Here is a 9,669-nt window from a genome sequence, read left to right on the forward strand (position 1 = left end):
CTGCGCCCCCGTGTAATGTAGAAGGAGCAGTTAAAAGGGTGCATCCGACTCCCTCACTAGTCCAGCGCCCGGGCACCAGACCCACCTACTCCCCCCCCCCCCGCCTAGTTGCGGCCCGGCTCTATCGGGCTAAAAATTCCACAAAACTTTTGAAAATTTTATTATCTCATTCTCACGAGGCCTCTACATCTGAGATCCTCCGGGGATCGCCTCATAAGACTGCACTGGTTAACAATTGAAATAACAATAATAATAAGGAAAATAATTCCGTCCCCTCTCCAACAGGTGCACCCAGTCCGAGGTGAAAGAGCGAAAAAAGAAAAACGTAAAAAAATAAAAATATATGTAACAAGCAAAAGGGGAGGGGGAGAAAGAGTGGCCAACGCGTTCTTACTTCTTAGAGGGGAAGGTGTGGGACATGGGAAGAAACCAGTTCTAACAATCACAGAAGGCCTTTTAACAAGACACAGCTCATTTGAATTTCCACGGTTCATTTGTAGCCAATAGGAGCAGGCAACACAAGCGAAAAAAGAAGCGATTCACGGCTCATTTTCGACCAATTACAGGAGGCGTTTTAACGGGCAACGGTTCACTTTCATTTCTGCGGCTCATGGCTCTTCACGGTTCATTTGCAGCCAATAGGAGCAGGCAACACAAACGAAAAAAGAAGCGATTCACGGGTCATTTCTGACCAATTACAAGAAGCGTTTCAACGGGAAACGGTTCACTTTCATTTCTGCGGCTCTCGGCTTGTCACGGTTCGTTTGTAGCCAACAGGAGTCGGAAATATGAGCCGTCAGCCGCCACGGTTCTTTTCACAACGTTTTCAAAAGCCTGCTTGTTCTTGGTAGTTTCTTGTATGCGATGGAAGTGTAAGAGCCGCGGTTCTTTTTTTAAGAACCGCGGCTCACTCACTCTTTGAAAAGAGCCGCTCTTCTAGACGGTTCATGAGCGGATCGCCCATCACTAGTTAGGATTTATATGCTCTGAAAACTTTTAAACAATGCATATATGCTCTTAAAAACTTGTAAATATGCCCTATAAAACGAAAATTGTCTCCTAAAATTTTTTTCATTCTTATCTCAAATAACGTTAGTTTTAGCAAAATAATATAATGAGAAGCGTTGATGCTGTCTAAACTATTTTGAACCATTACTTACTGCAGTGTTTCTTAACCTTGTTTTGCCTGTGAAGCATTTTTTTTTTTTCTTGTGGCTCCCCTGTCTTGCCCAGAGTCTTCGACCATCATCTAGAGGCAAGGTCCTTTATACGTATTGAATTGATTTTTTCTCAGTGAACTTAAACTGAACGAAAATTTTGCAAAGAAGATTGGCCCCCACCCCCACAGCCCACTGGCCTAGAATTTATTGAGCTCCCCAATAGTCCGAGTTCTATTCAGGACCGTCTCAACATCATGGGCCTCCCTTAGGCAAAGTGATACTATGGTACTCCCATACGTAGCTGGAAATAAACAGCCTACATATTTCCTACTTATTTTCAAAATTTATTGTAGGATACAAAATATCATAAGGTGGAGTCACTTATGGACATGAGACCTCCGGGCATGACCTCTCACAAGAGTGGGACTGACAGCTGCAGCCCAGGGCCTGATATGGTTTTCATCATTTTTGTTTTTTCACTCTATAATTTAATATGGGGGGGAGGGGTTCTGTGAAAAATCTAGCCGGGGGCCTGCGAAAAACTCCATCCTAGGGAACATGCTGTAAAATGTAGGCGGTGAGGCCTGGGTGGGTCCATGCCTTAAGACGGCCCTAGTTTTATGGGTGGTTTTGTTGGATTCTTTAAGTGCATAGTCACTAATATAAAAGCTTTATTTCTTCATACTTTTATTTTTCTTCTCAGCTCTCTGCAGCCCTCCAAACCACCTGTCATGGCCCCTTTCACCACTTTCTTCCGTGGCCCCCTTAAAGTATCCCAGTACCACTAGGGGGCCATATGGCCCGCGGTTGAGAACCACTGACTTACTGTATCAACAGAAATTCGTTTTAATGCCCATTTACATGCGTTAAGTGATTAATTAAATTTTAAGTTGAGCATTTTAAAGTGTGTGCAGATGATAAGGGCCGTTTACACTGGTTTAGTTGGTAAGTGATTAAGTAATTTAGTATAATAAAGAAATTTATTTTTTCCAGTTAATTTCCCATAAGCGTGGTCATCGCCCAAGTGGCAACTTTTTTTCCTTGCCAAATTATGGCCATTCTCGGTGGTCGATTCAAAATGGCTGACAAGATGTATACAATGGTTAATTTTCCATATGTGTTTGCTTTTCCTGGATACCTTGAAAAAGTATCTCTTTACAAAAAAAACTCGAAAACAACGGTCGTCATGCCGCCTGCAGTACAGACTTGTTCATATTTCCTTCTTGTGAGAAACGTCTTATCTACTTGAATTTTTTTCCCAGGACCACTGAGCTTAGCATAACTGTGTGAAGCCACAACTTCACAAACCTTGCGACAAAAATTTAAGCAGTTTGTAACTGTTTCCATGGAAATGGATGACTTGCCTTTTTTTCCGTGATGCCGTCAACTGGTTAAATATGAATGTTACTGGTGACTTCAACACAAAAGCAAAAACAATAGTGAGGATATCTCAAATCAGAACACGTGTTGTTTTGAAGAAAGTGTTGCTTGTAGGATTTACGTCGTCTTAACGACCAGCATTCTTGTTGTGGCAAATCCATCGTCATCTGAATTTTTTTTTTGTCCACGTTGACGAACATGTTTTGGGACAACATTTCTGAAAGTTATCAAGATTGGTTATTATAGCCTCAAAATCTGGCCATACATACCTAACCCTGTAAGATGCTTCAACTATAAAAAATTTGGTCATTCACAAACGGCGTGGTGTGCTGAAGTCAATCTACCTGTGCAAAGTGCGGTGAAAAGGACCACATTTCGGACAGCTACACTTCAACATCATTCAAGTGCATCCATTGCGGGGAGCGATGATCCCGTATTTGACAAAAAATATGTGAAATGGGACAAAGGAAAAAGATCCAGAAGATCAAGGTCCTCAATAATATCTCGTATATCAAAGCACGTCATCATGTAACATCTAACCAAGCTCCAATAGTTGGTAAATCATATGCCAATATGACATCTCAATCACCAACTAACAAGACTAACCATGTCACTAATATTTCCATTACAACTCAGACTGAACCCATAGCTGAAACATCTACTCAAACTTCACCTAATCAACCATGCAATAGTTGTGGCTCTGCTAGATTCCATAGGGAGACTACCTCTAAAGAAGTGGAAAAATCAACGGCGAACACATTCAAAAAATCTACTGTACTAAAAAAAAGTTTGGAAACACTGATTTATAGCGACTCTCTCAGCACATTACAAACACTGTGTTCCTTCACTTATCACACTCATCCATTTATTCATGCCATTTTCATGAACTGCATCGCTTCATTCATCATGGCACCACAGTAAAAGTTTACTGGGTACCAGGTTATGTGGGAATACTGGGCAACGAAAAAACAGACACTGATTCTCAAACAACAGCTAACATTGACAATAGCCTTTTGCTACCTGCCACTGACCACTTTTCAATCCTCAGAGAAGTGATGCATCGCCACTGGCAGGATCATTGGAATAACTAAATAAATAATAAACTACATGCCATTATAAGCCCTCACTTGGCCTGGAGTTCGAACTGCAGGACTAACCGATAGGAGAAAGTCCTGCTCGCCCGGTTGTGTATAGGATACAGTCGCCTCACACAAGCATATCTTTTACTTCAAGAGAGTCAACCAGTGTGTCCACATTGTCGAAGTTTATTGACCATTGCTCATGCTTTTATCTGTTCACATCATTGTCATCATTTTACGACCGCTTTTGATCATAGCCATCTTTCACTTCAGGACATTATAAATGACCATTGCAATGCGTCTCACATTTTTTAATTCATCAAAGCTATTGGTTTTTATAACAATATATTTTTACATAATCTACGCCACTGTTTTGCGTTTAAGTTTTGTTTTTAACAACTGGCCTTGTGAAGATGAATTTCGGAAAGAGAGAAAATTCAGTTGTCCTTATGGGAATTGAACCCACGTCCTTTCACTTTCCAGGTGAGCGCACTACAAAGGCAATGAATTTGCCAATCTTTCCTTATGTTATATCGAACCACTGGAAGAATATATATATATATATATATATAAAATTAGATTAACCCAGGCTCCTAGTGGTCCAATGTACATTTAAAATAAAACGACTCATGAAAAAAAAGAATCGGTTAAATTTCAATAGCATTTAATATTTAATCAAATGATCATACAGGGTGATCAGCGAATAAGCCCTTTTTTCAAAATTAAATATCTCTACAACAAAGATCAATAGAATTATGCGGTAAACAGAACGTTTATTGGCAAAACTGTAAGAATGTTGTACAGAAATTTCGAAAATTTAGTTTTTTTTAAAATTTTTTGAAATTTAAAAAAAAAAAAAAAACTGGAGATTTTGGGGTTCCGAAAATCCTCATTTGTGTGAAGAGAAACCACTGCATTTGCCTAAAGTTACTGCATGGGCTGCGGTATGCGCCATGTGTGCGGACAAATTGTTCTAAAATTGTAACGTAACGTTCAGTAGTAATCGTTTCTTGCACGAAGAAGGGGCCGATAATGCCTTTGGCGCATACCGCAGCCCATGCAGTAACTTTAGGCGAATGCAGTGGTTTCTCTTCATACAAATGAGGATTTTCGGATCCCCAAAATCTCCAGTTTTGTTTTTTAAATTTAAAAAAAAAACCTAAATTTTCGAAATTTCTGTACAACATTCTTATAATTTTGCTAATAAACGTACCGCATAATTCTATTGATCTTTGTTGTAGAGATATTTAATTTTGAAATAAGGGCTTATTTGCTGATCACCCTGTATGAGATATAATGATAAAGAATGAGTTATATTTACACAAATAAAAAGTCAATTAAAAAAAAACCATTTCCACGATACCAAAATGAAAATCGGCATAAATACATAGACTGAATACTATGTGTTCAATTATAATAATTTTAACTTGATGTTGGAATAACTCTCTTTTAATCACTCTTCGTACCTAATTTCGCCATCTGCCCCCTGTTAATTCCTCATAATTTAGGTTTTAATTAAACCTCCATAATTTACTTGGAATGTGGTAAGAATTTCTTTCCTCCATCCCTTTTGGCACGAATGATCGCCGCTCTTGATGGGAATCGATTACCATGTTTAAAAACAAAAATCTAACTACATCTTTTTCTCAACTTGATTTCTAGCTTGCACTAATCAAATCTAATTTAATTTTTCAAAGATTCCAAAAAGTAAAGTTTTGAGGGCTACCAACCCCCTTTTTCTAATTGGTAGTCCGGCTTCAAAAAAAGATCCTTCCATTGGGTGATGAGGATCATGTACGTACCAATTAGTATTAATAGTGACATCATTGGTCAAGTTCACCCCTTACGATCTTTCGAAGCATATGGGAGGAAGACGTTTTCTGTGTGTGTGTGGGGGGGGGGGGGGGGGGTTGTACAAAAAAAAGGAAAAGAAAAGTAGAGAGGAAGCAAAGAAAGTCAGAAAAGGCACATTAACCTTATGGAAGGGATGCGTAAAATAGATGAAATAAAGCTATAAAGTCAATTGCCTGAAGGTGGCAATATAATTGTCAAGATATAGGTGTTTCAGTATTATGGGGGAGAGAGAGAGAAAATAATACGGAGCGGCTATTACGCAAACTTTGAAGGGGTCCTTTAAGTAAGTGGCCATAAAATTAAGGAGTGTTGATGGAGGCGAAAGAGCATGTTTTGTACATTTAAATGGCTTTAGTCCCCTTTTCCCTTATTGTTATAAGTAATATATTGGGCTGGAAATTGGAACTCTCCTGCTTCATCTGATAGCGATGGCTATCGACGCCATAACACTTAGAGCTTGTGTGCACTGAAAGTGACCGTATATGGACGGCTGGACCTGCCCGAAATCACAGCTGTTGACGCTGCCACCAGATCACGACTTACTGTTACGACTCAGTTTTGTTTTATCATGTGTGGTTTTACTTTTTTGATGTGACAAGAATACATTTTAATTGGCCAATCACACAGTTTGACCTAACCTTGCACCAATAAATCCAATCCAATCTACAATTTTAGACCGATCGTTTCCAAATTTTGCACACATACTGAACAAAACCCGGATTGAACTATAGGTTGCCTTAAAAGTTTGTCAGAGAAGGGCAAATGCCTAAAATGGGTGAAAAACCGCCAGGCAACAATGGTTTTTTGGCCTCAACAATGACTTTTGGAATGTTTACTGTGGTTACCATGGTTCCCGAGCAATGGGTTTCAGGCATGCATATGCCTTTACAATGATTTGCCACTTTAATGCTGCCGGTATTATGTGTAATATATCCCTTTATAATGGTTTGTCACTTTTTCATTTCTCTCGGTAATTGAAGAAAACCCAGGTAATAACTTGTTCATGATACACATGCGAATTTATGTAATTGGAGCTTTTCACACTATTCCGACTATGATCCGATATAATGTCAAACTTGTTATTGTGCCAAAATTCTTTGGGATGGATGGTGGCATTACAACAGGGTTCGACTAACCTTGTACCATTAGCTGAGTATGAGTTGCTTGATTGTGTGAATGATGTTACCTTCGAATCTGTACAGAATGGAGGTTTTTTTTACCCAATTTATTAATACATAAAGAAAAATAGGCCTATTCAACCACGTTGACTTAATGGAAGTTATCATTTGTTCGTTGAGTGGTGATTGCAGTGAATTTTAGTGCTGCCATCTGTTTTACAGAATTTGAGTGAAGTGTGTAGTGAGGTACAAATATTTCCATCATTAACTTCACTCATAGTCTGAAAAATAGACGGCAGCAGTCAAAACTCATCCACAACACTAGATGCACACTCAGACTATGATGCACACTTCCGGCAAAAATCATTCAGTAGTAAACTTCCCATGGCAATATACCGCAGTTGTGCTTGGTTTGAAACAAAAGAAAAGAAATAAGGTTGCAAAAGTTGTTTAACAATTAATTTGTTATCAAAATCATTGCGATTCCTCATTTTTCATTAATCGGCACAAGAAAATGTTGAACCATCATTGATTCATTTGATAGTGCATCGAACAATCATGTTGAGGTGTATTATAGATGAACTAGGAAATAACATTACAAAACAATTGTATAGGATACCCTAAGTATTCTTTTCTTATTCATGGATTTCTTCTTTCTTTATAGGAACGATAGATTTCAATACTGCAGAAGTCTTGCCTGAATTGAAGTGAATGTGCAATGAGAATGAGTAGGAAGGAAAGCAGTTTTGAGGACACAGAAAAAGATCGACACTATCAGTCTCCAGTGATGTGAATTGTCCCCCATCATTTCACGCCATTAAATCATTGGCTGAACGTAATTCGTACACTTTCTGGTCTTTTATACCGGAGGGGTATAATTCATTGTTCACCGTTCATGAACTGATGATGGCCTTGCAGCGAAGTCCTGACTCAGCTGTGGTGCCCGATGCCATTCATTATTCAACATCTCTCACCAGAATCACATTCACATTATTTAATCGGATCTAGGTCAATCATTCATTCCCTGACATCTGGCGAGCAGCCATAGTTCTTGCATGGTAAGAACTAGAGATGGGCAAAGTCATTCTTTTTACGGAACCGTTCCTTTTGAGATAGATCTTTTTATTGAACTAGTTCAAGTGAACTACATAGTTTATTTTGAATGTGAAGCTACCAATAAATGGGAGCACCTATAAAAACCCGCAAAATGTAATTTCCATCAAAAATCAAATGGTCTTCACTCTTTGGGAATAAACCCGGGGGGGGGGGGGGACTTTCTATTTCTAAGAGCTGATTTTTTTTGTTTTGGCAAGTAGAATATTTTTTGAGGATTGGCTAAGGGCTTCTTATTTTCACCCAAGAATTTCATCTGGGTAGTGGGCACCACTAAAGATAGGTTTATTCCTATTGTCATGAAGGGCATTTCACTGCTTCTTACCTGGTAAGGTCTGGGGAAAAACAGATTCTCATTTGATAGTTCACTGAAAATTATTATGAGACGAGAGACACAAATATATGGATCAGGTTAAGGTGTAAAAAAAATATTAATAACATTATAGTATGTGCGAACATTTATTAATTAAAAATAATGTTATGATAACATGAATTTTATACTTACATCTCACTAATTACTAAAGTGATTTACACTATTTCACACTTGCACACACTTTCAAACTGTTTAAGAATTACATTGGACAAAAGTATTTTAATTAGCTTGTTAGTTTGTAAACTATTTCTTTTCTCTGTCATTATTTGATTTGTTTTAAAAGAAATGCTTTCACAAGGAACTGAGCTGGCTGATATGTAGTCTTCTCATTGCTATTTTGTACAAATGGGGGGTATATTAACTTTTTTTGATCCCACCAAAGTAAAGGGTCAGACAAGTATTTATCTATTTGCACGATACTAGCCGCTTTAGGGTTTTGTCTTGCAGTTAGAGCTGCTGTTTCTTCATCGAATTTCGTCCAAATCTTCGAGCTTGGGGAACCCGGGACAAAGGAACTTTGAGGTAAAGCGAAAAGGGAAGTCATTTTGGTTTTGGTCCATGGTGATTGTTTCGATTTTTGTGACTAAAAAGACTACATCAAATTTCCTTGTATTTTTAAACGCAGACTTCTAAAGCGGTTGTCAAGCAATGCTGATTCAGGGATTAATTCATGCTCCTTTGATATCAGCCTGTCACAGATTTCCTTTAGCAACTTATCGCATATTTCTTTTAATGCAATAGGAGTATTTGGAGTTTTTGACAAATTCTTGGACAAAACCATTGTTTTAGGCGAACTCAATTCCTTGGTTACATGAAAAATTTCTAGAGTATTAATGCTATGTTCAATAGCAATCCAATCACTCCTCGAAAGTGTTTCGTCATACTATAAAAGTGCAAGAGTAGATAATGTTGGGTCGTTATTACTAAATAATCTTTATCATTTCATAAGTGGAGTTACAACGTGCTGGTACAACTTAAATTAATTTTAACTCCAGCCATTTCATTTGTTTTTGGGTTTTGTAGTCAAGGCATTTGAGATTTTTCTAAAATATTGAAGAACCGCTTCACACTTTTCTGCCCTATTTCTTCCACCCGCTAACGTTACTGATGCTGCTAACATGCGTTAGGTGGTAGGGGGCAGGGCTGATGAAATTTTTCTGAAAGGGGGGGTCAGAGTTTTGCTGACGGGAGGGGGGAGGGAAGAGTTAAAAATGGCTAAGAATCTGCTGATGTACTACTTGAATGGCCCCTTATATAACAAAATTCTGGAGCTGTTCAAGATATATTAAAAAAGAAATGGTGAAATACCTAATTTTTAAAAATTCGGATTTCAGATCCGAAATTTTTTAAATTGTTATCAGATCACGTATTATTTCATAGACCAATCATGCTAAATACGCTCATACTTTTACTCTAGTAGAACAGGTGACTCCTCCATTCCGGTACTCTGATCACATTCTTTTTCCTCTCGGCTCAGTTACTTTTATAAGTTATCCAGTTGATACAATAGAATGATTTTTATAAAAGCACTGGGAAGTGAAACAAAAAATTATTTATGTCCCAAACTTAATGCAGATCGCTACAGTGTTTAT

At 38.1% G+C, this 9,669-nt stretch overlaps 1 long non-coding RNA gene across 2 annotated transcripts; it reads left to right on the forward strand.

Moving 5' to 3' along the window:
* The first annotated feature begins 806 nt into the window (after positions 1–806).
* On the forward strand, positions 807–9,284 carry LOC149067935 (uncharacterized). 2 transcript variants are annotated; one of them, XR_016195301.1, is made up of 3 exons: positions 807–2,105; positions 4,004–4,102; positions 7,256–9,284. It is a non-coding gene; the product is annotated as an uncharacterized LOC149067935 (long non-coding RNA). The 2 variants fall into 2 exon arrangements; XR_016195302.1 differs by lacking the exon at positions 4,004–4,102.
* The last annotated feature ends 385 nt before the right edge of the window (positions 9,285–9,669 follow it).

The sequence above is a fragment of the Pholcus phalangioides genome, unplaced genomic scaffold (genome assembly GCF_987345545.1).
Source record: "Pholcus phalangioides strain wild (caught in Gottingen) unplaced genomic scaffold, Ppha-v1.0 ptg000028l_1, whole genome shotgun sequence".
In the NCBI taxonomy this organism is placed as follows: Eukaryota; Metazoa; Arthropoda; class Arachnida; order Araneae; family Pholcidae; genus Pholcus; species Pholcus phalangioides.